General features: G+C 42.2%; 1 long non-coding RNA gene across 1 annotated transcript in view; it reads left to right on the top strand.

Annotated features, from left to right (window-relative positions):
• LOC141174665 (uncharacterized) overlaps positions 1–26,810 on the top strand; it is a 549,426-nt gene extending 522,616 nt beyond the window's left edge. The window contains exon 3 of the long non-coding RNA XR_012252939.1: positions 26,666–26,810. This is a non-coding gene — a long non-coding RNA (uncharacterized lncRNA). The remainder of the gene's footprint in view (positions 1–26,665) is intronic.
• The last annotated feature ends 772 nt before the right edge of the window (positions 26,811–27,582 follow it).

A 27,582-nucleotide genomic window follows, 5' to 3' on the forward strand; every position in this document is an offset into this window, starting at 1 on the left:
TACAGTCTATGATAGTCTCTACCGTGTAATATGACAACTACAAGTCATTATTGGAAAGCCAGTTGCTCCCGGCTGAGATCATGTGAGACAGCTCTGACTGATGCAATATTTTGCTTTATGAAAAATCTAAAGTTTAATTTTTTGGGGGGCAATTTGCAGAAGATGAATTACAAATTGTTTAAATTCGCTAGGTTCAGAGAATTTCCTAAAATTCAACAAAAATTTGATATGCATCAAATTTATTCTTTCATCTCTAATAGTATGTCAAAATGCTTCCTGAGATGCTGGGTGTATTTCCTTGAGTTATTTTTGTGGTCCATACGGTTGTGCAGAGTCACTGAAGTTTTGCTGCAATTCTGAAAATCTTGGCAAATTTTTTTTTTTTTTACAATTCTCTCCTGACACTGGTTTCTTAGGGTACATCCACTAGAAATAAAAGAATACAAAAAATCTGCTGCAAATCTACGGTTGTGCTGCATTCACATATCTGATTATTACAACCTGTTTAAAAATTGTGTCTTCATGACAGGCCGTGGGTCTCATGACCCATCTCAACTGCCTCATGGATGGCCATGAAGCTGTCGAACTCAGGTCTGAAAATCCGCTGCTGGTCCATGCATCGTACTCAGACCGCGAAACACAGATTTGTGAAACGGACTTGAGCCTGACTAATCTGTGTTTCTAACATGCAGATTTTGCTGTGGATTTGCATCAGAATTTATAGCTGATTTCCCTCCTTGACAACGGAAAGGTTGAAATCTGCAGTGAAAATCTGCACACAAATCTGTACTGTGTGGACACGCCCTGAGACTTTGAGTTTGATCCATATTTACAAAAAAAAAACCCTGCCTCTGCTTTTTCTGCAGGACACTCGGTGTACAAAAAAGCACAGATGTGAACAGCAACCAAGATTTTAATGGGCATGTGTTCTAACTGTGAAAAAAACATTGATAAGATTAGTACGTGAAAAACGGACATCTGAATGAGCCCTAACACTCATTTGAGGGATACATGAATGGCCCAGTTGTTCCATTTGCGCCGTCATAAAATTACATCACAATTACATTGTTTTTGTTATTACTAAAAGCAGATTATAAATTTTTTTTTTGTTGTAAATGTAACCTTACATACAAAAAAATTAATGAAATATCTTAGTTTTTACACTGGACACCGGAGCACTCACACTAAGCCAACATAGTTTCAGCAGACTGTTGTTTGGCTTTTGCCGTTCAGACTGGGACAGGATTAGCAGAGTTATCTCATCATCCTTGGAGAATGGGGGATGATATGAGAGATGACATTTCTATTGTAAAGCAAGGAATTGTAGCAACGAGACCTCGTGAAGAGGTTATACTCCATTTTACCATTGAGGTCTACTTACACTGCTAAATTATAGGAACTCTCCAAGGGACGCTTGCTTCAGTATAATCTTTCAGTCTTAATAGGCTGACGAACATCCGATGAAAGAGCAAAATGCTTGTACATCGCGTGAAATTATCTTTTCAGCTGCACAAAAAAATCAATGTTCTCGGCAGCACATCCTCTTGTGTAAACAGGACTCGTGCTACCGAGAACAATGGCAGACTGTCTATTACAGATCTTTGAGGGTGTATTGTTAACCTCAGTCTGCCTGTGTAAATAGGCTATTAAGCGACCCCCAAATCGTAAATATTTACCGATTGGTGGTCATTTAATGCCGCTGGACAGGTGGTGTAAACCCAACTGTACTCTATAGACAGTTCTCTGTCTATTGACTCCCATTCGCTACAGCTGCCATAGAGCCATAGGGCACACCAAGCCTGCTGCATTGGTAATAGAGGCAATGCAGGAAGCATGTGTGTGCCTTAAATGGGGATTAGCTGCAATTCTGGTCGTAGCCCAATAAACAAGGGTGGCGCTGTTTCTGGGAGAGAAAAAAAAGAGATAAACCATTTTCTAATCTGAGGTAACCTCTGTGGCAAATAAAAAGCATCATAACGCTGGAGTTGAAAAGACACAGAACAGAAGCCTATAGACCCTTACTTTGATTGATTCTGCTGACAGATCAATAGTGCACCATGCTATGCTATTGATTCACATGAAAAATCAATAAGAGTGCACTATCCAGACACATTTCTTCACACCAGTGTCACCCAGTGTCAACCAGGTACCGGATGCCATTCCAAAGGGAATGGATACGACTGTCTCAGCCCTTAGTACACTTGTATCTAGATATTTTATCTTGCTCTAATGAATTAAGTTTCGTTTTTACTTTGATAAACAAAACCAATGTGTCTCAAATTAGTGTCTCCAACTTGTAGGTCGCAGTTGTTGCAAACTTACAACTACAATCTGTGGGTCTTCGCAACAGTTGGAGACTCACAGATTAAAAATCATAGAATCAAAGAATCATAGAATGTTAGAGTTGGAAGGGGCCTCCTGGGTCATCTGGTCCAACCCCTGCTCAATGCAGGATTCACTAAAGCATCTTAGACAGATGTCTGTCCAGCCTCTGTTTGAAAACTTCCATTGAAGGAGAACTCACCACCTCTCGTGGCCGCCTATTCCACTTATTGATCATTGTCACTGTCAAAAAGATTTTTCTAATATCTAATCTGTATCTTCTCCCTTTCAGTTTCATCCCATTGTTTCTCAAGTTTCCATGTGCAAATGAGAATAACGATGATCCCTCTACACTGACATCCCTTCAACTATTTGTAGACAGCAATTAAGTCTCTTCTTAGCCTTCTTTTTTGCAAACTAAACATTCCCAGATCTTTTAACCATTCCGCGTAGGACGTAATTTGCAGTCCGCTCACCATCCTGGTAGCTCTTCCCTGAACTTGCTCCAGTTTTTCGATGTCTTTTTTAAAATGTGGTGTCCAGAACTGGACACAATATTCCAGATGAGGTCTAACCAAGGAGGTATAGAGGAGGATAATTACTTCACGTGATCTTTACTCTATGCATCTCTTAATACATCCCAGAACTGTGTTTGCCGTTTTTACTGCTGTATCACACTGTGGACTCATGGGCAGCCTGTGATCTATTAGTATACCCAAGTCTTTTTTACACGTGCTGTTGATTAATTCTATTCCTCCCATTCTATAGATGTTATTTTTGTTTTTCTTGCCCAGATGTTGAATATTGTATTTCTCCCTGTTAGATACCATTCTATTAGTCGCTGTCCATTGCTCGAGCTTATCTAGATCCTTCTAAATCCTTTCTCTGTCTTCTCTAGTGTTAGCTATCCCTCCTAGCTTTGCATCATCTGCAAATTTGATTAGTTTACCTTCAGTTCTCTTACCTAGAGCATTTATAAAAATATTGAAAACCACTGAGGCTAAGACAGAGACTTTTGGTACCCCACTTGAAATACTCTTCCAAATGGATGTGCAAGAAAAAGTGGGATCATCAACAGTAGGTGAATACAGGGGCTATTCCTCTTCAAAACATATCTCCTAGATACTAGATAGGTGAGAAATGTTATGTTGGGGGTGTCCAACCACTAGGACCCTCACTGATCGCTATTCCATTAAAAGTCAATGACATAGACTTAAAGAAGCACTCCTCCCATCAACATTGTTATCCTGTTACTATATTGCAGTCATCATATTATATAGCACTGTGACTTAAAATTGATAATTTTGCCTTTCCAACCAATTAATTCTTCTCTTTTCTATTAGGTGTATGATATCACGCGATTAAAAACAGACTGGCTGAATTCTTCTAAGCTTTATGCAGAAGCAGGAAGTCTCTTTTCCCTGCATAAGTCATCACTGTAAGGCTGTGTGCCCACGTAGCGTTTTTCAAGCGTATATGCTGCGGAATTTCTGCAGCGTAAACGCTTGAAAAACGCATGTATATCCGCACCCCATGGTCCCCAATGGCATTCCGCAATGTCAATGCCCATGCTGCGGATTTTTCCGCTGCGTATATGCTGCGGTCAAAAATCCGCAGCATGTTCATTAATTTTGCGGAAGCGCAGCGGAATCAATGTGCGGATGGTACCCAAGTCTGGATGAGAGGAGACTCTCATCCAGACCTGGGTACCAAAGAACCTGTAAAAAAAAGAATAAAACAAAGTTTATACTTATCTTCTGATGTTTTCCCTCCGTCGCGCTGTTGTCTGAAGGACCTGCCACGTCATTGAGTCATGTGACCCACCACATGACTCAATGACGTCACCGCAGGTCCTGCACACAACAGCGTGAGCCGCTCAAGCCTCCGGACGGGGCAGAGAATGCATCAGAAGGTGAGTATAAAGTTTATTTTTTTATTTTTTACCATTCTGAACAAGTTGTCAAGCACTTTTCCAAGTGATGCTTGGAGAAGTGCTTGATAACCCGCATGCGGAAATGCATGCAAAGACGCCTCACAAACGCTTCTACCTGGCGGGAAAACCGCATGTAATATCCGCATGCGATTTTCCCGCCAGGGAGAAGCGTAAAAAATATGCTTCAGGTCCGCAACGTGGGCACATAGCCTTAGGCAAAAAAAAATATTCCAGCTCTCCAACAGTATTTCATAAAGTTGGCAAGAATGGATTATGAGATTTATAAAAAATATATATATTTTTATGCCAGGGTATACCTAAAAGACCTCAAATATTTTTTTTTTCGGTAATACTCTGGACCAGAAGAAAGAGAGATTTGTAACCAAAAGCCTCGGAAACATAATGAGAATATATAATTTCTTTAATTGTGCAAAATCCATGTAAAGAGTTTTTATTTGCCCTGGCCATTATTGATATTCGTCGTTCTCTGGTCATTTAGTGGAAGCCCCCAGCCTTCTCCGAGTCCTCATATTTGACTGTGACTTGAGTACTGATTGCAGGTGAGCCTGGTTAACAGCTCTGCAGAGCCAGAAGAAAAGGTCACTCTTTTTTTTTGTTGCACTATTATTATTCGTAACAAAGCCCTTGCTCCATTATTCTTCCTAATTTGCTGGACTCCTAATGGGAGCTGTTCCTCCCAATTACTATGGCTGCCAACGGCTAATTTGGTTACCCTCAGTGTCCACAGTAAAAAAAAAAAAAAGAAAAAAAAGAAAGTGTGATGTTTCTATGGGGGACATTAACATACTATACATCCCAGGAATGGCAAACAGCTGCCTGCAACTTCTTCCTGGATAATTAGGGGTGATTAGCCTCTCCCATTATTTCTATTTTCACCTCCCAGACTTTGGACCATGGATGGAGCAGCTGATAGTAAGCTATAGAGCCTCTTTGTTGAAGTATTGAGGAAGGAATGGGATTGTAAACCTTTCACCTCTGTTCTCATGAAGCTGAGGATCACTGAGTCATTACTGAGTTATTCTGGGTCTGTGGCAAGTAGATGTGTTTAAATATAGGGTGGGTGAAGTCACTAGAGTACTCATCCCGGAGTAGAGGTTGAGTTGCTTCTGAGTCTTCCAGTTGTCAAAGGTGCTCAGGAGCTCTAGAGAAAGCCTCTGACTCTTCAAATACAGAATCAAAAGTTTCTCCGGAGCCTTTTTAAATATTGGACAGAAATTTCATGGTGGATTTTTGCTTAAAATGTGTGGTTGAGACCCCATAACTACAGGAACTTACACAAATTGTAAAAAGAATTTATTTACGAATGTACTTTGCCTTTCCCAACCATTGGCCTATCTCTGCTGGTTCACAGCCTTGTTCTTGTAGTGATGTAGTCTTAAACATTCCCTTTAACAAAAACTGTTAAAGGGTCAGGCGAGATAACTGCCGGCTGCATGATCGAAATGTCTCAAGAAGATCGAATGATCACTTTGTCTCATAAAGATATCCCCTGTCCATATGGCCATATGCCCTATTAGCACTGCCCTATGAGCCTCAATTGAGAGTTGCTCCTGTTCTGGTGGACTTCTTTGACCGTCCAGTAACATTTAACCTACTAAAGAAAACATGACTATGACTAAATATCAGTATAAAATATCATAAGCTTTATTAGTACACAGTAATAAAAACATATAGAAAAAATATATTTAAAAACATGACATATAATCTACACAACGTAAAGCAGAAAAAGGTCTGGGATGGAAGGGCAAATCAAAAAACCCCAGAGTAAACCAAAGTTAAAGATGAATTATGTTAATGTATATGGTATGAGACATATATATGAGTGGCACCAGGAACAAAAATACATATTACAAGTTCAGAAAGTATAGGGTAAATAGTAAATATAGATCTAATAGTACATGGAGGCAGCCATACTAATGAAAGCACATATACAGTATAATGAAATCTTATATACACATATATGAGTCAGATATAATTATTCCAACCAGAGGTAAGGGGAAAGTGAAGATGCCCAGCCAGCCCAACATGCGTTTCGCACACCATGCTTCATCAGAGGTTGTGATGCTCCAGGAACATTACATTGTGAATAATTATAGATTATTTTTTTTACAATGGACTGTTATTAACCTTATGTGTTAGGTTACATAATCTTTTATATTGCTTATTCATATCCCATTGACACAGTTTTTCCAGCCCTGTCCATATGCCCTGTTAGGACCCCTCCTATGGGCCTCATTGGAGAGTTGCTCTATGAGAATGGATCCCATTCTGGTGGACTTCTTTGCACCTCCAGAAACATTATAATATGCACTACGTGAATAATGTTAGGATATATATATATATATTTTTTACAATTGACTTCTGTTACCTTTGTATACTAGGTTATGTTATCCTTTATATCGCTCATACATTTCCCTTTGACTACGGTTTTTCCATAGGTCACTACGAGATGTAAGCTTACACCTTCAGGCACTAAGGACGATATATAGCAGGGGCTTTCCACCACTGACGGCCTCTCTGTCATGGCTGCGGTATTGTTTTCCTATCTTTGCTGGAATTAGCAGAATCTGCTTTCACAAGCACAAACTGTGTGACATCATAGGCTGATTAATGCTATTAATGCAAAATATAATAGCTGGATGAAACTGAGGAGTGTAACATCAGCCCAGTCACTTCTTAATGCTGGCAAGGGTACGTGGTCAGATTCTCAGATGCTGAGGTTTTTTTACTTCTCCGTGATGTGATTTTGGATATTCTCTTTGTGGGAGATTTTTTTAGCTGTACAAGATGAGGATTCCTCATACACATATACTGTACAAACACTGATCATGATCCTCAGAAAAATAACTGTATTTCTGATTCTAAAAGTCATCCTTTTAAAAATTCTATACAGGAGGAATCCAGAATTAGAAAAAAAAATGGTCTGATTTTTTTTGGGGGGTCTAGAAACAGCGCCACGTCTGTCCACAGGATCTGTATGGTATTGCAGCTCAGCTCAAAAGGATATGATTCGCATTTTTCACTCTTCTTTGCATTTCAGCCTACAAAACATTGTTGATATTGATCCACTGGAATCAATAAATTGCATGACATGATTCATACTGTTGTTTGTGTGCCAAACATATCTAATATAAGCCAGTAAATAACCGACTGCTCCAGAGGAATCAGAGGTTAGTGGGAGTCACTGCAATAAGTAATTTTGTGGGAAAATTTCAGAAAAAAAAATTAAATTAAAAAGATCATCCATTTAATTATCCTAAATATTAAGGGGCAGGTAGAGCGCTAGAAAACTGTTAAATCTCTGGAGAAACCGGTACAGTAGAAAAGGCTAATTTTGTATCAGTATGGCCAACACTTCTCTCTGCTTGAAAGGACTGTCTGGATTTAAAAAAAAAAAAAAAAATTAAAAACCCTATCAGGGGATTCTGACCTGGTCCCTCATTTATTATTCAGAGCTAAGAGAAGCTACAAAAAGCATCACTCATTCTAGGGGACCAGTCTCATCCATGCATTGCACAAACAGCCCATTGATTTTAAAAGGCACCTTGTAATGATTCATTTATCCTGTGATGGCGCTACAGGTCATTTGAACAGTTGTAAGAGAGGTGGTTTATAGACCTCTGGCTACTCTCACCATTCCTAGCTTGAGGTTGGTGTATTAACACTTGTGGACTTGGTTCTAGTGTAAGACAACTTATACTTTCCTCTAGATTGGGTACACGTATTAAAGGGGTTGGCCATTTTTGTTATATCAATGACCTCTCCAAAGGACAGGTACTCTATATCAGATTGGTGAAGGTCCGACACCCAATACTTCCAACTAATCAGCTGTTTCCTTCTCCGAGCAGTGTGCAGAGCTGAACAACATGGCTCCGTTCACTGCGTACTGGCTCCTCACAACAACTGCAGCTCAGCTCCTCATTAATTGAATAAGAATTGAGCTGCAATTCTCAACAGTGTCCTCTACATGGTCAACAGGTCTATGCTGTTCTAGCTCCGTTCACTGTTTACATTAATTTGAAGCCACAGTTTCAAACAACTGATTGGTAGGGGGCGCCGCTGTTAGACTCCCACTGATCCAATATTGGTTACCTATGCAGAAGATAGGTCATTAAAATCACATAGCCAGACAACCCCTTTAATTGTTAAAAATTTTGGTACAAATCTTTGGCGTTTATAGTCTTTGCATAAAGCTTAGTTGTTATAGTCCATTGGCAATGAATGATGCTTGGTGGTTACAACCTATTGAAATGATACTTGACGTTTACAGTCTATTGGCGATGATGCTTGGCAGTTACAGTCTGTTAGCAATGATGCTTGGCAGTTACAGTCTATTGACAATGATACTTGGTGGTTACAATCTATTGGCAATGATGCTTGGTGGTTACAATCTATTGACAATGATACTTGGTGGTTACAATCTATTGGCAATGATACTTGGTGGTTACAATCTATCTTGGCGGTTACAATCTATTAGCAATAATGCTTGGTGGTTACAATCTATTAACAATGATGCTTAGCGGTTACAGTCTATTGGCAATGATACTTGGTGGTTAAACCAGGGTAGGAGTCCTGAGGAGATAATTTGCATATTCCCACTGCATTTTGGGGTAAGTGAAGAGTCTCCGCGAGCTCAAAGAACACTGGATTTTGGCTGTTGGAGCTGAAAAGAGGAAATTGGCAAACCGCGCGCCGGCAGGCGCGCGCATTTTGAAGCTTTTTTTTTAAGCTTTTTTCACTGTTTTCAGAACATTAATAATAAGAACATGGAAGAGTCCAGGAGCCATTTGGTGAGCTGCATATCCTGCTATATGTTCACAGACTTGCCAGTGGAAAAGCCAAACTTCACATGCCAGAAATGCAAGCTTGTGTCCCTGTTGGAGGAAAAGTTGCGAAATCTAGAAGAGAGGTTAACTACCTTGAAAATCATTAAGGAAGGTGAAGAGTTCTTAGACAGAGCAGAATTATCTCTTCATGATTCAGAAAGAGAAGAAATTCGAACTGCACCTGACGAAACAGAGGAATGGAAGCATGTGACCCACAGAAGCAGGAGGATCGAGAGGCAGTCAGCACCCATACTGCTCAGGAACCAGTACCAGGCTCTCACGCAGGAGAACCATGAAGAAATACAGCAAAATAAGACTTTGCCAGCAATGAATAACCTTGTAAGCCCTCAGAATCCTCCTGGATGGAGAAAGAAGAATGTTGTGAAGAAAAAACGGAGAGTGGTGGTCATGGGGGATTCCCTGTTAAGAGGAACAGAGGCCGCTATCTGCAGACCAGACATAACCTCAAGAGAAATGTGCTGTCTTCCAGGAGCAAAAATTAAAGATGTGTCTGACAGGATATCAAGACTCTTCAGACCTACAGATCACTACCCATTCCTGCTAATACATGTGGGGACAAATGACACCGCAAGAAAGGACCTGGAAACCATCTGCAGTGACTTTGAAGACTTAGGCAAGAAAGTGAAAGAATTGGGAGCGCAGGTGGTCTTCTCATCCATCCTCCCAGTGGATGGCCATGGAACAATGAGGTGGAATAAGATTCTACAGGTGAACAACTGGCTACGTCGATGGTGCCGTCAACAAGGATTTGGATTTCTGGATCACGGAATGAATTACCTATACGATGGACTACTTGCTAGAGATGGGGTGCACCTTACGAAGACTGGTAAACATGTATTTGGAAGTCGCCTTGCTACACTCATCAGAAGAGCTTTAAACTAGAACAATGTGGGAAGGGAAGCAAAAGGCCAGAAAAAGCCATACAGCTGACAAATACTATTGAGATCTCTGCTACTGGAAGTGGAAAAGAAGAACAAAGACAAAAAAATCTAAATAATAAAAATATGGGAGGAAGAGAAACCAATCACAAACTAAAATGTTTTTATACAAATGCACAAAGCATGGGCAACAAACAAGGAGAATTGGAACTACTAATGCAGGAAAAGGAATATGATGTCATTGGAATCACTGAAACTTGGTGGGACGATACACATGATTGGAATAAAAGGCTAAAAGGATACAACTTATTTGCAAGAAACAGACTTGATAAACGAGGAGGAGGTGTTGCATTGTATGTTAGAAAAGCGTATATCTGCACAGAGATTGAAGCTTCGGAGACTGGGAGTTCTGTGGAAACTGTTTGGGTAAGAATACAAGGAGAGAACAACGGAAAGGACACCATTGTAGGCATTTACTACAGGCCACCTGGGCAAGCTGAAGATATGGATGAACTCTTTATGTATCAAATGACCAAGTTCTCCAAAAAATATGACGTAGTGGTCATGGGAGATTTCAACTATCCAGACATTTGTTGGGAATCTCTCTCAAGTAAAACTAACAGGTCAAGCAAATTCTTATCCTCTCTTGCTGACAACTTTATCTTCCAAAAGGTAGGGGAGAAAACAAGGGGATCTGCTACTTTGGATCTAATCCTTATAAACAGGGAGGAAATGGTTGAGGAGGTAAAGGTGGCTGGGACCCTAGGAGGCAGCGATCATGCTATTATAGAATTTTGGATAGCTAGAGGAGGAAGACATGTGAAGACTCAAACTTCAAGGTTAGATTTTAGAAAGGCAGATTTTAAGAGACTCAGAAAGAGAATAGGAGGGATCCAATGGCTGGATGTCCTTAAGGACAAAAATGTCCAGGAAGGATGGGAAATTTTTAAAAATGAGATTCTCAAAGCACAATCATTAACAATCCCGAAAAGTAGGAAGAATGGGAAGCATTTAAGGAAACCAGGATGGATGAACACAGAACTTAAACACATGCTAAAAAAGAAAGAAATGTTTATTAAATGGAAAGAGGGAGGCATATCTAAAGAAGATTATAATGCAGTCTGCAGATCCTGCAGGGCACGTATCAGGTTAGCTAAAGCTGACAATGAATTAAGGCTTGCAAGAGATGTCAAAAGCAATAAAAAAGGATTTTGGGGGTATGTCAAAAGTAAAAGAAAAGTCAAAGATGCTATAGGATTTTTACAGGATGAAAATGGAGAAATGGTAAGAGAGGATGTTGAGAAGGCCGAACTTTTTAATTCCTATTTTGCATCTGTTTTCTCTCAGAAAGAAAATGTAACATCAACTGATCTTCACTGTCCTTTTAAAGGAATAGAGGAATCCAAGTTATCTGTAAACAGAAAGATTGTGAGGGAAAATTTAGCTAACATAAATGAGTTCAAGTCTCCAGGTCCAGATGAATTACACCCCAGAGTACTGAAGGAGATCGTAGAAGAAATTTTAGAACCACTCTCCATAATCTTTGAAAATTCTTGGAGAACAGGAGAAGTCCCAGAAGACTGGAGAAGAGCAAATGTTGTTCCTATCTTCAAAAAGGGGAAGAAGGTGGACCCAGGGAACTATAGGTCGGTGAGTCTGACTTCTATACCAGGAAAGATCTTTGAACAAATTATTAAACAACATGTATGTAAGTACATGGATAAGAATGAAGTGATTAACCAGAGTCAGCATGGGTTTGTAACTAACAAGTCATGTCAGACTAACTTAATTTCCTTCTATGACAGAATCACTGACTGGGTGGATCAGGGAAATGCTGTAGATATAGTATATCTTGACTTCAGCAAAGCATTTGACAAAGTATCTCACACCATCCTTATTGAAAAAATTACCAAGTATGCAATGGACCAGGCAACTGTTAGGTGGATTCATAACTGGCTTAGTGATCGGACTCAAAGGGTGGTTGTAAATGGCTTTACATCCAGCTGGATGAATGTCTCAAGTGGGGTACCACAGGGCTCCGTCCTGGGACCTGTATTGTTCAACATCTTTATCAATGATTTAGATGAAGGAATTGAGGGTAAACTGATTAAATTTGCTGATGACACAAAGCTAGGAGGGATAGCTAATACTAGAGAAGAGAGAGGGAGGATTCAAAAAGACCTAAATAAACTGGAGCAGTGGGCAGCAACCAACAGAATGGTTTTTAACAGGGAAAAATGCAAAGTACTATATCTGGGCAATAAAAATGAAAAAAGCATATACAGAATGGGAGGAATAGAGCTAAGCAACAGTACATGTGAAAAAGACTTAGGTATACTAATAGATCCTAGACTGAACATGAGTCAACAGTGTGATGCAGCAGCAAAAAAGGCAAATACAATTCTGGGATGTATTAACAGAAGCATACAGTCTAGATCACGTGAAGTCATTATCGGTCTTTACTCCTCTTTGGTCAGACCTCATCTGGAATACTGTGTACAGTTTTGGGCACCACATTTTAAAAAAGACATAGACAAACTGGAGCAAGTTCAGAGAAGAGCGACCAGAATGGTGACTGGTCTGCAAACCATGTCCTATGAGGAACGGTTGCAGGATTTGGGAATGTTTAGCTTGCAAAAAAGAAGACTGAGAGGAGACTTAATAGCTATCTATAAATATGTCAAGGGCTGTCACATTGTAGAAGGATCATCTTTATTCTCATTTGCACAAGGAAAAACTAGAAGCAATGGGATGAAACTAAATGGGAGGAGACACAGATTAGATATTAGAAAAAACTTTTTGACTGTTAGGGTGATTAATGAGTGGAACAGGCTGCCACGAGAGGTGGTGAGTTCCCCTTCAATGGACGTCTTCAAACAGAGGCTGGACAGACATCTGTCTGAGATGATCTAGTGAATCCTGCTTTGAGCAGGGGGTTGGACCAGATGACCCAGGAGGTCCCTTCCAACTCTACCATTCTATGATTCTATGATTCTATTGGCAATGATGCTTGGTGGTTACAATCTATCTTGGCGTTTACAATCTATTAACAATGATGCTTGGTGGTTACAATCTATTGGCAATGATGCTTGGTGGTTACAATCTATTAGCAATAATGCTTGGTGGTTACAATCTATTAATGATGCTTAGCGGTTACAATCTATTGGCAATGATGCTTAGCAGTTACAATCTATTGCAAATTATACTTGATGGTTACAATCTTTTGGCAATGATGCTTGGTGGTTGCAATCTATTAGCAATGATGCTTGGTGGTTACAATCTTTTGGCAATGATGCTTGGTGATTACAATCTATTAGCAATGATGCTTGGTGGTTACAATCTTTTGGCAATGATGCTTGGTGGTTGCAATTGACGCGCCCCCTGGGCCGTGGGGGGTACCCGGAGCCGGGCCTGTAAATGCTGGGGGTTGTAGTCACCGTGACGGTGACCCGGTCTGTGACCCAGGGCGGTCAAACCAGGGTAGTCTATGTGTCTCTGTTATATATAGTCCGACTACGCCACCTGTGGGATGCGGTCATTGGGAACCGCCGCTGCGGAGCACTCCACTGAAGCTGATGGTGTGTGCAGCAAGGTGATGTGACTCCCCACAGGAAGAGTGGAGCTTCAGGGCAGCGTGTATGGATGATGGTGGTGATAGTGCCGGGATCAGTAATGACAACACGGAGTCGTTGCAGTGCAAGTGCAGTCTCAGGGTTTTTACTGGTGGCAATTATATAGGCCCCAATGGGAGTACTTGCTAGGGATGAGGGCCTGGTCAGTCTGGGAGAAATCCTAGAATCCTCCTGGCCAGGTGGAGTTGTAGGCCTGCCGTTCTGACTGTACTCTTTGGCTATCCCGCTTATAGTCGTGTTGTAACCCACGTCCCTGAGTGTGACGTGCTGTGCTCACCCGTATGGCTGGCGACTCGGACCTTGTGGATTCCTCGCTCCTCTGTGGCGGTACTGGTCCTTTCGTGTGGCTGAGCCTCCGGGCTTCTGTGGGCCAGGAGACCTGCAATCTCCTGCCCCGCGGTATCTGCTGCTGGGCCTGAAGGGTCCCACAGCCTCGGACTCCGGTGTCCGGTTCTCTGTCAGTACTTTGGCCAGGACGAGCTCTGCCAGCTCCAGTCCTCAGCTCCTTGCTCCTTCGTGTCCTATTTGACTCCTGACACTGACTAGACTTAGACTGACTAACCCCGCCTCCAGACCCAGTTATAAAGGGCAGGATCCTCCCCTTTCTGGTTTGGAGCAGGAGGTGTTGCATGTAATGTCTTCCTGGCCAGGAAACCCCTGTTTTGCTCCCAGACATGGTATTACTACCACTGTGGCAACCAGACCCTCTGGGGTGCCACATTCGCCCCTAGTAAATTTCAGTACTCCGAGACTGAGCATATTTTGCAAAAATGTAACAGATAACAATGAACAGGGTACATTAGGAATATTTACAAGTATTACAGTCTTTATAGGTCATGGTATCATCCGTAACCAGGTGTCCATTCCACTGAAGATGTAGTTTGAGGGACCCGTCCCAAACCCTCCACGGGGGCCCTGGGGTGGCTACAGGGCATTGATGATCCGGATGTTGGACCACGTCTTCAGCCACCTCCACGGGTTTTTGTTCTGTGGTCTGGCACAAAGGGGCACTTTACAGGTGCAACTATTTACAGGCAAAGTTTTTGGTTATCCATTGTCCATAACCTGAAAGTCTTTTTGGACCCTGTCGGGTAACTGGAAAGACATATTTAGTACACACATATACAACATTTCAGTTATATTTTGCATCTTAAATTCTCCATCGAGCAGGGATCTGACCTCTGGTGATTCTGGTAGACCTACGTAACACACTGTCTGTCTGTGTTCTACCTTGGTCCCCTGTATCTACCCCTGGTGTGGTGGGCTCAATGTTCACCTCACTACAGGTGTTTGGAGGTGTCACTGGTAGGTTGGGCAATTTCCTACGGATTCTTTGGCTAACCGTGGATACGGCGGGTTCGCTACTAGAAGAGGGTAGATTCTCCTGGTCTGCTGATAAGAAATCTTCTGCCTCCGGGGCCAATGGTTCTTCCAACTCTACTGAAACTTCCGTAGCTTCTTGAGGGGCTGGTTGGAGAAATGTAAGGACTGGCACAACTATTGCAATATTTACTTGTGTCCACGACCGTGGAAATTCTCCGAGTACCGTGCTGAACATTTCTTCCACTTCCTCTGCGTGTTGAGGGATATCTTGGCCTTCTTCAGCATGTTGCAGCTGCTGGGGACATTTCTTCAGGTGGTCTCTGGAAACTGTTGCCGTTGTCTCACCTCCGTCCTTACTTATGAGGCACACCTTGGTGTTATCATGACTTGATGGTAGAATGGTGTACGGCTCTTTTTCCCACTGGTCATCCAACTTGTGGATTCGCCTCTTCCTCTTTAGGACTTGCTCTCCAGGTGACAGGGGAACAGCAGGTGCATGTTGATTGTAAGTCATCTCTTGCCTTTCTCTTGCTTGGGACAGACTTCTTTCAACACTTTCCTGTACCTTGCGGTACTGCTGTTGCCACTCAGTATCCCAATCTGCATCTGGTGGGACGGTCTCTGGTGTTAGGACTCCCATATCCAGGTCAATGGGCAGCTTACCAGGTCTTGCTCTCATCAGGTAAGCAGGTGTGCAGTTGGTGGAATTCACTGGGATATGATTGTAGAGGTCCACCAGGTCTGGCAACTTTTCTGGCCACAGGCTGCGTTCCTCCAGGGGCAACGTCTTCAGTAGGTCTATCACCACCTGATTCATCTTTTCACACATCCCGTTGGTCTGGGAGTGATAACGCGTTGTCCTGATCTTCTTGCAGCCGTACAGGTTGCTGAATTCCTGGAATACTTCTCCTTTAAGGGCCTGACCCTGGTTAGTTAGCACACGTTCTGGGTAACCATGCGGGCGGCAGAAGTGCTGTTGGAAAGCTCTGGCTGCTGTCTGAGCCGTTTGGTCCTTGACTGGCACTACTACCAGGAACCGGGAGTAGTGGTCTACGATGGTGAGAGCGTAGACATAGCCTGACCTGCTCGGGGATAGCTTCACATGGTCCAGGACTACCAGTTCGAGTGGCTGCTTGGTGATGATGGGCTGCAGGGGAGCCCTCTGGCTGTCACGGTCTTTTCTTCTCAGGTTGCATGGTCCGCATTCTCGACACCACCTCTCGATTGCTTTCCTCATGCCAGCCCAATAGAACCGTTCACGTAGCAGGACTTCCAGCTTCTTCCATCCGAAGTGTCCTGCTCCAGCGTGGTACGCTTCCAAGACCATAGACGCATCCTGCCTCGGGACTACCACCTGCCTGACCAGCTCATGTATCCCGGAGTTGACAGTTCTTCGACACAGCTTCCCTTCATAGATGAACAGCTTGCTCTTTTCTTTCCACAGCTGTTTGGTCTCTTCTGGAGCATCTGAATCAGGGTATGAGTCAGCTTGTGTCAGCAACTCTTTGACTAGGCGGACAGCTGGGTCACTGTCTTGTGTTTCTGCCCATCCATGGTGGGGCAATGGATTAAATGTGGCCTCTCTGTCGGCAGAGCACCTGTTCTTGACACAATGGGAGCACTGCTTTATCCCATGGCGGTGGAACGCGGGGATTTCTATCTCTTCCAGCTCCTCTGGGTCTTCTCCCCCGTCTGGCAAGTTAGGCATTCTGGACAGCGCATCTGCGTTTGCATTCTTCTGCCCAGCCCGGTACTTGATGGTGAATTCGTAATTAGACAGTCGGGCCATCCATCTTTGTTCCAGGGCACCAAGTTTTGCAGTGTCCACGTGTGTCAGCGGGTTATTATCCTTGAAGACGGTGAATTTGGAGGAGGCGAGATAATGCTTGAAGCGCTCTGTCACGGCCCAGATGATGGCAAGGAACTCCAACTTGAAGGAGCTGTAATTTTCTGGGTTTCTTTCTGTGGGCCAGAGCTTCCTGCTGGCGTAGGCTATTACCCTTTCTCTGCCTTGTTGGATCTGGGACAGCACCGCTCCCAGTCCCACGTTGCTTGCATCCGTGTGAAGGATGAAGGGCTGTCCAAAATCAGGATAGGCCAGGACCTCGTCTCCTGTGAGAGCCATCTTCAGTCTGGTGAAGGACTCATCTTCCAGCTTGTCCCATTTGAATGGTGGTTTCTGGTTCTTGGCCTTTATAGACTGGCCTATCAGGAGGTCCAGCATAGGTGCCGCCATCTTGGTGAAGCCTGGTATAAACCTTCGGTAGTAGCCTACCCACCCAAGGAACTGCCGCACTTCCTTAATAGTGGAGGGTCTTGGCCAGTCCTTGATTACGGTGATCTTGTCGGGGTCTGGTGCTACACCGTCAGCGCTTACCACATGTACTAAGTACTGTACTTTGGGCTTCAGCAGGTGGCACTTTGATGGCTTCACCTTCAGGCCAAAGCCAGCCAGGGCTTCAAACACTTCCGCCAGGTGCTCCAGATGATCCTCATATGTCTTGGAGTATACTATGACGTCATCCAGGTACAGGAGGACTGTCTCGAAATTCTTATGTCCTAGACAGCACTCCATCAACCGCTGGAAGGTTCTTGGGGTGTTGCAGAGCCCGAATGGCATGCAGTTGAACTCGCTGAGGCCCATCGGGGTGGTGAATGCGGTCTTTTCCTTATCCACCTCTGCTACAGGAACCTGCCAATACCCACTAGTAAGATCCAAAGTAGAGAAATAATTAGCAGATTTTAATGCAGCTAGTGACTCCTCTATCCTGGGTAGCGGGTATGCATCTTTATGAGTTATGCGGTTAATTTGCCTGTAGTCTACACACATTCTCATTGTGCCATCCTTTTTCTTTACAAGAACTAATGGAGCTGCCCAGGGGCTACAACTGTCTCTTATTACCCCAGCTTCCTTCATCTCTCGCAACATCCCTTTGGCATTTTGGTAGTGTGCTGGCGGTACAGGCCGGTACCTTTCTTTAATGGGTGGATGGTCTCCCGTGGGGATATGGTGTTGAACCCCCTTTACCTTCCCGAAGTCGAGTGGGTGTTTACTGAAGACCCTTTCATACTCCTCGACCACCCGGTATACTCCTTGTTTTTGATGTGGAGGGGTGGAGTCAGTGCCCACATACAGCTTCTGACACCAGCGCTCCATCTGTCCCTTGGAGCCATTATCCTCCGCCTGTTTGGATGGAGATAAGGGTTCCATTGTCTTTATAGAATTTTGATTGACGGTGAATAGCTTGGCTAGGGTGGCAACCGGGGCAAATGGACTTCTTTTTCCCCAATGTTCAGGATGCGGACTGGCACCCTCCCATGGCGGACATCCACCACCCCCCTGGCTGTCAAAATGATGGGCCTACTGTCAGAGTAGACGGGCTCTACCAGGGCCTGGTAATCTCTACCCCTTAGACCGATGGCTGCCCGGCACCATATCAGCATTTCACTTCTTGGGGGCATGGCAATAGGGAATGGGTCACTCATCCTAACACTGCCAATCTCACCACCAGACAGTTCTTCCTGTTGTCTTTTCATCAGGGCTCTGATCTCTCTTTGTAGAACCCGCTGCTGGCTGGAACTGGCGGTCTCTGCAACCTGCTGTAACAAGACAATTATTTCTGCAAGACAATTTTCAATGACATTAGTGCCTAAGGTTATCATGGGATGACTTTCTCGGCGATCAATGTTGACAATAATCAGTCCTTGTGCTGGCAGTTCGACTTTGCCAACCTTTATGGTCACTTCTTTGAACCCCACCTGTTTTATATATGTTTTTAAGAATTTGTGTAAAAATGTCTGTATGTGTACATATCTGTGTACCATGTGTGTGTACGTGTGTCTGCGTACCGTGTGTGCGTGTGTGTGTCTGCGTACCGCGTGTGCGTGCGCATGTCTGCGTACCGCGCGTGCGTGCTCATGTCTGCGTACCGCGCGTGCGTGCGCCCGTCTGCGTACCGCGCGTGCGTGCGCGCGTCTGCGTACCGCGCGTGCGTGCGCGCGCATGTCTGCGTACCGTATGTGTGTGTGCGCGCGTGCGCCTGTCTGCATATGTGGAGGATAAGGTGGCAGGCTGGGCCCTGTGTACTATATATATATATTTCTCTGTGGTATATGTGCATCATGAATCGTGTATGTGTTAAAAGGGCCCACTGAGACTCTTTCGCCCGGGGCCCAGAAAAACCTGGAGCCGGCCCTGCCCTCAGTGCACCCAGTCCCTAGAATATATAACCGAGCAGTTGTCCATGTTGAATGATCTAAAGAGCCTCCAGGTTCCCATGTTTGATGGTCTAGACAGCTTAGCGCTCATGTCCTATTGTCTTGTACCTCTTGGTGTTGTTTGATTATTATTGAGTACCATCATCTGTGGTATACTATATCCAAGTGCCAAGGCTCCATTAACTGGAATTCCTTATAGATCAGTGCTCAATTCTTCTGGAATTTCACGTTTCTGAGGACGTTTGTCTTGGAATGTCCCCGTGTCCATGTGTCTTGGGATCAGAAGCGCCATGTGTAATTGTTCTGGGACTCCAAGTGCCATTGTGAATTGCTCTTTGACTCCAAATGTCAGTATGTCATTTCTGTATGACCCCAAGTGTCATTGCTCTGCTTCTCATAGTCATCTAGGAAAAAAAACCTGTCACCCAATTGGAGTCACAATGCATCCTTACAAAGAAATTCAGAACAGTTTAACCCCTTGTACTGCAATCTTTGGGGCACTTTTCCAAAACCGCACAGATGCAGTGAGTAGACCTTCACCTACGTAATGTTCTTGCGTGACAGTGACCAATGGGGAAAAAGGCTTAGAGTATTAATGGACTTGTTAATTATTAGATACAGTACATGTTTAGGATCAGAGCCAGGTAAGTCTGTTAATCCTGAATTCCATTTTAAGATTTAATTCACAAAATGACATACTAATGCTCGTGACATCGCCATCTTATTCGTGAACCCGTCGTCACGCAACTGGGACCAGGGGGGAACGCTCATCTCTGCAAAGCGTGCCTTGAAGTGTGTGCACCAGGGGGACAGGAAATCTACATATTCACCCAGACCTCGTTGTCTTTCAATCACCTCATTGCTGAAATGGCAGAGAAATCTGAAATCTCATTTTCTCCATTTGTACAAATTGCTAATAAATCATTTTGAGTGAGGGACATTGGCAGGCAGGCTCACTCCTTGTGAGATTGCATTTCTAATTAGTGGGTAGAGAGAAGGGGCCTTGCATATCACCAAGTGAAGGTGGGCTGCTTGCCCTGTGACCTCATCTCCGCAATGACCTCCTAAAGAAATGAACGTCTGATCAAGACAAAGAGAGGCTCAGCTATCATTTTGTCATGCAATAAAAATATACAGATTTGACTCAGTCGGGTGCGGGATCAATGCACAAAGTGCCGGAAGCCGCAATGACCCGCCCCACAATGAAGACATAAGTATTTTTGTATCACCCTGTAATGTTTTTTGAGGGTCCTGCAGTTGTGAAGGGGTTAAGCGTAATTGCCTGGATTCTGTGCAAGCTTGCGTGAAAACTAGGGTGAAAGGACACCACCTTCTGATATTTGATGGTCCGTTCTATCACCTTAAGCGGCAGCAGAGATTTGGACGAGATCAGAGAAGAGAGAAGATGAAACAATACAATTTGCAACGAGGGCTTTGATATCAAAATTTACAGATTTCATATAAAAATATTATTTATTAGAACAGACGAAGCCGAGTTGAGTTTCCCGTGCAGTTGTGCAGCGCTGCATCCTCTGACCATGAGGATAAGTCGCAAATTTTGCCCGCAGTTCTATGAAAAATTCCAATACCATAGATATCTAATGTAATTCGATGGCAAATGCCACACACAGCTCTGCTACATCCGTAATTGTATAATGCGTTAAATGGATTCCAATATAACCGCAAATTATATAGAAGAATTACTGAATAACCTCTAGGTTCACATACGTCTTACAAAACACAATTTGTATCACTCAAGTCGTTAATCGTTCTTGTTAATTAACAGATCGAAAAAGTTAATTTTGAGGGTAATTTAAATTAAATTCTATTCACTTGTGGTAATTATGTTAAAAGCATTTTTAAAAAAAGTATTTAATAGCAAAAAAAGTGCATTTGTTTATAGATTAAGGAACACAATAAGGTAGCATCTAATATTCAAGGGAAGGTCCAGAGCTTTAAAGGAAACCTGTCACCTAGGCATATAGCATATAATGCTGCATGGCCACTGTAGTGAGATTGTGGCAACCGGGAAGAAAATTAACTTTTTTCTTCTGAGAGCTGCCGGCTTTCAGTCATGGGGGAGTGCACGAAGCAACTACAGTCCTGTGAGCGGTGGCTGTAAGGACGCCCAGGCACTTTGACTGACAGCTCGCTGTGCTCAGACGTGTCTGCAGAGGCGTCTGTCAATCAAAGTGCCGGGGCATGCTTATAGCTGCAACTCACAGCATAATGAGTGATGACTAGCTGCTCTGTTCACACCCCATAACTGAAAGCCGGCGGCTCCTAGGAGGAAGCAAGTTAATTTCCTCCCAGTAGCTTCACTTTCAGTAAGGCGGCCAGACAGCTTTAAAATGCTATTTACCTGCAGATTAACCCTATATGAGCAGGTACATAGTATTTTCTAAGGTCACAGGTTCACGTGCAGCGGTCATGTTGCTGCTTTTAACCACGGCAGCCCTGTACTGCTATGGTCCCTGCATAATCACTTAATCTTGCTGGAAAATCGCCTTTTCATCTGCAAGACCAGGCACCTGATTATAATGCAGTTTTGTAGACGAAACAGTTGTGTCCTTGCGAATTGTGCACTGAATTAGTAAAAAGACCGGGATGGTGTGGTTCAAAGCCGCAGCTTGACCGCTGTGTGTGAATGCATCCTGAGGTGGCCATATACGTTCGATGGTTGTTAAGCTTGTTTGGCTGTGCGAGCATGCATGATTTTTCAATGGCGGAGTGGAGGACACAAATACCAGCAACAGCTTATATGCTGCAGAAAGAAAATGATGAGACATAGATATTCAGCATGTCCAATCCTTTTTTTTCTCTCGACACTCATCTCTTGGGGAATTGTCAGGTGGCCCCCTTAAACATTAGTTGGTTGATCAGTCCTCCATCAATCGGTGGGTTGGGCTGGCATTGTTTTAAGATTTATGGTCCCATTTGGAAGTTCCCAAAATGGCTTAATTGTTCTTTCGCACTAATTTGGGGGAGAGATGTAATTTGTTCATATGCTCTGACAAGATTAAAATCAATGTGTCCGGTGACATTGCACATGCCTCCATCACACATATTATTATCTATATTGGGCCGCAAGTAAAGAGCTAAAGGAACATCCAGCGACCAATGTAACCATGATTATGATGGTGCACGGACTTGTTTATGAGTCGGATGGATAGCCATCATTCCCTCCTCTGCCATGTATTTCTCACACTCCCCTCCTCTGATAATCCCCATTCTCTCTTTTCTATTGAGCATATGTTTATGGAAATCTATTTTTATTGTGTTATTATTGCCGTTATAGGAAAAGCAGTCCAGCAAATCTAAATGCCAATTTCTCACGTATAAAATTGCTCCATGTAGACAGTCGTTCTTTCATCGGATCCATTCTGCTTCTTTAAGCGATAACACATTAGATGAAGCAATCCAGCTACCGTCACTACTTTTTTTTTGCTTTTATTTTAACATACTTTTCTGCTTTTTCAACCTTGCCTCTTAAAGTGACACACCACATTATCAAATAAAATTATAATAAACTTCCCGAGACATTTTACTTCTAAAAACTGGAAGCACATGCACTTAGACTACGTTCACACACTGCTTTTTTTCTGCAGTTAAAACCTGATCTCTTGGCAGTAAAAAAGCTGCAGACAAAAAGCAAGTTTGGCTGGCTTTTTTGCTGCTTTTCTTGCTGCGTTTTTGCAAGCGTTTTTTTGCTGTGTTTTTCAGGATCCCAAAGTTCAACTTTGAATCAACCATACAAGCATGAACCATGCAAGGTATTAGACCACCAATGCAAGACGTATGTGACACCATAAAACATTTTTGGAAAAAGAGGGCAATTTGATCAAATTATTTAATGGAAAAAGATTTTTATGTTTGAAAAAATAGTGACTATTCTGATCAAAAAAGTTCATATGAGTTCATGAAAAATTACACAATTGCAAATGTAAAAACTGCATGGGGAGTTGAATTGGTTGGGCATTGAGTTGGTTGGGCATTGAGTTGGTTGGGCATTGAGTTGATCGGGCTTTGTTTACTTTCACACATATCACTAATTTAATTAAACCGTACTAATATTAACATTCCTGCTAATGTGAGGACACCAAGACATTTTGGTTTAAACTTGGGAAAATCACAAAAATAAATGGGTTTCACATTTACCTACTTTTTTTTCACTAAAAACGCTGCAAAAACTGAACTGATGGCAACGTTTTTTTGCTGCGTTTTTGCACCTACTCATTGATTTCTACGGGTGAAAAAAACGCTGCAAAATCGCTGAAAGAATTGACCTGATGCAGTTTTAAAAAAAGCAGCAGTTTTCCAATTGAGTCAGGAGAAAAAAAAACAAGCATGTGCATGTGATTTCTGAAATCTCATAGCTTTTGCTGATACTGTAAAAAGCAGCTTTTAAGTTGCATAAAAAACGCAGCAAAAACGCAACATGTGAACATAGCCTTTTAGTAAGTCCAAAAATCCAGCACTCAGTCTAGTGAATTTATTTACAATTTGAGGCAAAGTGTATCGAAAAAGTTTCGGTCATTAGACCTTCATCAGTAATACAGTAAATATGGTTCAAACAGATTCAGAAAGGTTAAAACATATAACATAGCATGTGTGTATCTGGCTCTTTTTGATTCAAGCATAAACTTGTGTCTCAGGAAGGTGAGCCTTTTGTAGCCCGCAGGATGGTGACACCGGAGAAATCAGAGTTTGCTCAGAGTGGGATCTGATTTTATCGGAGATGAAGAGAAAAAAAATAAGTTCTCCACCTTCTTCATTATGTCAATCCGTGAAAATTGGATTGTACTCAGATGTCATCCGAGTGCTGTCCGATGCTTTCCACGAACCCATAGACTTGCATTGCAAATCTTGATGCGACACTCAGATCAAAATTGGACATGTCACCGATTTTTTACACTTAGTCCCATAGAATAACATGGGTTTCGAGTGCTATCCATTAAAACCACGGATAGCACTCGTCTGAAATTATCGGTCGTGTGCATGAGCCCTCCGGTGGACATCGCCAGTGAGACGCCACCCCTAGTAGTTGGTGGAGCACAGCTGTTGGAGAGGCAGTTTTAATAGATCTGATGATGATAAATTGCACAGTTGTTTATTTAGCTGTAGCTATAATTTTTAAACATATTTTACTTTATTTTTTTTATTTATTTTTATGCCATATAAAGTTCAGAAGAAATAAATAAAAACTACATTGAGCAATATTTGTCATTTTGCATGGTCTTTGTCCACAGATGGCGAGACCCAGGCATCATCTTGGTCTTTCTGGTGAGATTCCTGTTGCAAAAGTTTGAGAAAATCATATGGTCCATCTTCCATCCTGCAATGTTTGCAAGGGGCAATGCCCTACAGAGGTGACACACAAGGGCGCATGGCTTTTTATATTTTCTCCTTGTGCCACCATACAGGCTCCTCCTGACCAAATCTACTGTAAGAACAACACCTAAAAATTCACAATCTAAAGTGATATTGATAATAAAAAAAAATAAGCAAAAAATAACAACTATATATACGAAGAAATTAAAAATAAAGTGAAAAATGATACATAAACTTTTGGTATCAAGAGGTTTCAGAGATGAATTGACCTCGTGGACCTCTCTATAATGTGCAATTACCCGCACTTCTGCCTGGGTAACACATGGGATACATTTAAGGTGCCATTTTCCCAAATATCGCCTTGATGTATTTCTCCTATACCCCTAAGATGTGATATCCATAGTCCGACATTAGTAACCATAATCACAATAATTCCTCACATCAAAGCTGTCCTCTGCCTGACAATTACAGTGTGATTGCTGGAAAAAAAATCTCCAAAAGAAACATGCTCTGCACTGTGTATATGTGTGTGTGTGTTTTGCTTTTTTTTATGAGGCAAATTGGTTTTTCAGAGGCCAGGGAAGGAGCGGACGAGAAGTTTAAATCCTACTCACTCGCCGGAGGGTTTCATTCAGCCGGGGTTGAAAATGTAAAGATTTATTTATTTATTTTTAAATTGATAGCCAAGAATAAAAGAGAATGGCAGGAGAAGCTGATCAGGAATGAATAAAGTCTCCTTTTAAGCTGAAATAATGCACCCTTCCTCCCAGAAAAGCTGGCCTGTAATTGCTTGCAATCACTCGGCACAAATTGTCCGCTTGAATTTGCTTTTTAATTTTGTATAATCTGGTCCATTTCTTTCTCTCTCTCTGTGTCTTTGAGCTTAACCTGACTCTCTCGCTCTCCCTTTTGCTCCTGGTTTAATTCTTTAGTGCAGTTACAAAAATAGTAATATTTCCCAATGATATTTGATGGCTTTTATTAAGCAGAGGTACTTAAAAGATAGAATGAAAGTGAAGGGGTTTCAACTGCACAAATTCTAAGGTTCTGCCTTTAGAAGACTATTACATTTGTCTGGCTTAAAACCTTGACCTGACTTTGTGGGGTTTTGCATATTCAGAAAGATGCCAGGCTTTTTTATCTTTTATTAAAAGAACTATAGATAGGCTACTGATTATTAGTGGGATGCATAATAAGGGAACATCTTGGGTATTTTTAATTTGGTTGCTGTATGCCAAATTGCAACTTTTACTTTGTGTGGCCATAAATACATAGCCCACTAAAGATTCATGCACATAGTAGAGGAGGCAGTATGGCAAAGCATGGAGTACTGGCAGTTCTATATGAAGGAACAGTAGACCTGTTTTATACTCCAGAACCGCACTCACTATTCTGCTGGTGCAGTCACTGTGTATATACATTACATTACTGATCCTGAGTTACATCCTGTATTATACTCCAGAGCTGCACTCACTATTCTGCTGGTGCAGTCACTGTGTACATACATTACATTACTGATCCTGAGTTACATCCTGTATTATACCCCAGAGCTGCACTCACTATTCTGCTGGTGCAGTCACTGTACATACATTACATTACTAATCCTGTACTGATACTGAGTTACATCCTGTATTATACTCCAGAGCTGCACTCACTATTCTGCTGGTGCAGTCACTGTGTACATACATTACGTTAGCTCCTGCATTATACTCCAGAGCTGTACTCACTATTTTGTTGTGTATATACATTACATTGTTTGTACTGGTCTGGATTGAAAAGGTAAGGTATGGTTCATTTATTTTGTTAACACAATTCCAGTTTTTAAAAAATCCCAGGCAAACCCTTTAATGTAAAGCAATACAAACATTGAGTGGATAAGTAATGTCGGGAGATTTCAGCTCTGAAGCCTGCACTGTTGTAAATGTAGCTGTAAATAAAAATAAAGTCTGTAACTCCGGATCAGAAAAAGAAAATGAATGTCATTCCCTGTATGTACTCAACTTTTTATTTCTTGTGATCACCCTGAACAGAAAAGCTTGCACTTTAACATTGATGATGAAGGAGAACAGGAGGACATGTAATATTACATTTCAAAGTTTTTTTTTATACACGTTATTAACAAAAAGGTCAACAGCATCATTTTTTTTTCGTCTTTTCCAGGAATTGTCCCTTGTGTCTTCTGCCGACAATTCATCTGACCACTGACGTCTGTAAGAGAATAAGACAAATAGATGTTCTCAGTGAGACTTTCTTCAACTTGCGTCAGCACCTTGTGTACGGCCTGAAGAATCAACAGACTTTCATTAACGGTAATGTAACAAACCTTTTCTACATGTGTGGTTTACTGTGAAGTGTCCAGTTTGGAGATCTCAACTGGATATGTATTTTTATGTCATTGCTTTGGGGTTAAATAAATTTACACATTGCAATTATACTTCCCACAATATAAGTTTTACTGACATTTGCAGGTGAGGGTCTTTCTGCACTGATTTTTTTTTTTACAATGTCTGTCAGAGGTATACGTTGAGGGGATCTCCTGATGTGTATCTCCAATGTAGGTATGCAATGGCATCCGTACTCCAAAGTCTCCCTATGTAAAAAAAATAATACATTTTAGGGTCATACATGAATTCATGTAGGGAATAGTACAGTCATCTCGCGCTTATAATAATAATAATTAATAATAATTTTTATTTATATAGCGCCAACATATTCCGCAGCACTTTACAATTAAGCGGGGACATATACAGACAATAAATTCAATACAATTTAAGACAGTTTAAACAGTTACATTAGGAGTGAGGTCCCTGCTCGCAAGCTTACATTCTACAAGGAAATGGGGGTACACAATGGGTGAAAAGTGCTTGCTATTTCAGGTCTGGCAATTATAATAAATAGGGATTTTCATATAAAGCTGCATGATCCGGTCATCAGCCAGTATGTTTAAGTGCAATACTCAAGTACCGAGTGCAGTTATCTTGTGCATGGAGGGTGTGGAGACAGATGAAGAGTAGGGAACAGATTCTGAATAATATTTAGAAGGAGGGAACAGGGGAAAGTTAATTTACTGAGTAGTT

This window comes from Phyllobates terribilis, unplaced genomic scaffold (genome assembly GCF_046119375.1).
Source record: "Phyllobates terribilis strain yellow unplaced genomic scaffold, ASM4611937v1 Scaffold_13__5_contigs__length_258822181, whole genome shotgun sequence".
In the NCBI taxonomy this organism is placed as follows: Eukaryota; Metazoa; Chordata; class Amphibia; order Anura; family Dendrobatidae; genus Phyllobates; species Phyllobates terribilis.